This window comes from Parambassis ranga, chromosome 14, assembly GCF_900634625.1.
Source record: "Parambassis ranga chromosome 14, fParRan2.1, whole genome shotgun sequence".
NCBI classification, from domain to species: domain Eukaryota; kingdom Metazoa; phylum Chordata; class Actinopteri; family Ambassidae; genus Parambassis; species Parambassis ranga.
Genome location: NC_041034.1, coordinates 18,779,004 through 18,781,294, shown reverse-complemented (window position 1 = coordinate 18,781,294; position 2,291 = coordinate 18,779,004).

The following is a 2,291-nucleotide window of genomic DNA, read 5'->3' as shown; positions in this document are numbered from 1 at the left end:
CTGCAGTGGGACACATATAAACAGAGTGGGGGTGGAGGAGGTTTTTTTTTTTAATTAATGACATTCTTTAAACAAAAAAAAAAAAGAAAAGATTCATGCTGTGTTTATGTCACACGTGAACAACCAAAGAAGAAAAGCAAAAGCCAAAAATAAAAAAAATAAAAGCAAAGTGTCCACACTCGTTTGCAGCTGCAGTAACACGGTGATGGCAGCTGTCTGTAAATGAAGCTCCCTCACATGTGCACTTGGTTAGGGAGTTCATGTTTTACAGCGGGCCAAACATAGAAATGTAAACCACAAATGACAAATCCAGAAAGAATCTGCTGCTATTTATTCATGTCAGCAAAAAAAAACAAAAAAAAAAAAACTCCTGACTGAGGTCATGCAGTTCTTTTGGTTTGTTTTTATTTTAGGTGGATGTATCATGTGACTACATGCATTTTATGGTTGAAGATACTGAGAGAAATCCAAGAATGAAGGTCATTTCCCATGAAGCTCAGCTGAACTGCAGTTTAAACAAATGTAGGAAGAAGCACTTATTTAACCCACGTGGCCTGAATGCATCATCAATGCAGAAAATGATCGTTTGGTTCATCTGCTGGTCTTTATTATGAGATCATAGTAAGCACATAATTACATTCATGTCAATTATGAAACATTTTCTAGCAAACATCTTCCCTCTGTTAGTAGGCAGTAATACCTCTGTAGTACCAGCTGACATGTCTTACCCCCCACCCAACATGTGTATGGTGTGTTCAATACAGACCGTGTTTGATCCATCCAGCGTGCTCCACTGATTTGTAACAAAGATCAAAGATCTAAAGAGGGCCTTGTCTTCATGCCTTTGATCGTACATTCACGGTTTTAAAGACAGATCAGCCCTAACCTTGAAAGGAACGTTCCCGAGCCTCAGGTGGACTGCCCCCAACAACCACATGGCTCATATGTAATCAGAGTTTTAAAATGAAAAATATTAGGAAGCAGAGAAACACACCACAAAACGGCAAATCAGCTCAGGTTCTGGCAGAGGAATGTAAAGCTAATGGTCAATGAACAAATGAAGTTGCATTCAGGATCACATCTATCAGTCTAACCTTTAAAATGTCCATTATTACTAATGCAAAAAACACTAAAGCATCACACTGGACTTACCATGATCCTCATGTTATATATTAATCAGACTGAAAAATAACATGCCTTATTTTTACCTTACCTAAATAAATACTCTCCAGCAGATAGACACGCTTTAATGAGAACTAATGTAATGTTTATTTAATGCCTAAGAATAGAGACGAGATGCAGAACTACTTGCATCACTGCCACGTATAACAAAAGCTATACAATGTCTGACAACAGCTTTGTAACACAATTAGTCATGGCTAAGTAGAAAGCATGTAATCCAGTTAGAACAGCTTTTGCCAGGAGGTCTTTTATTTTGAAAATGCACTTCACAAATGAAATCAGTGACTGTCATCAGTCAGTAAAAAGGACCTCTTGATTAGATGTGACTTAAGAAATGATCTCATTTTGCCGGGTTCCTCCATGTGTTGAGCTTTACCTCTGCAGGTGTCATGAATGTTTCATAAAGTGGAGTTCATGCATAGTGTTGCTGCTGCCGGTGGATGATGATGGGAGCTGATGTGACTCACAGCCAGTGGTGGCCCGGGCTGAGCTCCGTGCTTTGTTCCCAGATTGTGGGGGTTAATGGTTTTCCTTACTGGGTGGTGAGGGAGGAGAATTGCAGTTTTTTTTTTTTTCGAGCGTTCTGTGTAGGAAAAATTAGGATGCAGCCTCCGTTGTCAGAGCCGGGGAGCTGTCTGCCACTTTCCCAGCAGCCCTTGGGCCGGTGACAGGGAGATGGATGATATCTGCAGCCTGGCCGCACTGCTCCCCCAACGCACACAAACAGTCTGTCTGTAGCTCTCTCTCTCTCACACACACACACAGAAATAGAGCAAACAAAAGCACATCTACACAGACTCTCTTTCCTCCCTTTCTTTTGCTCTTCTCCGATTCTCTTTTCCTCCGACACACACACACACACACAGAGTAGAGTATGCGGAGTATGAGTATTTGTCTAATACACCTCTCTCTTTGTTGCCTTTGGCAGCAAAACCAATATCCTGCATATCATGGGGAATGAAAATCACACAAGTGAAAACAATGAAAATGTTTTGAGGGGAAACTGCAGGATTCCTTCATTGTTTGCTTACATGAAGTAAAACATTATATTTCTAAATAACCAAACCCTCACAACATATTCAACAGAGCCGTTTATTAAAATCAATGTT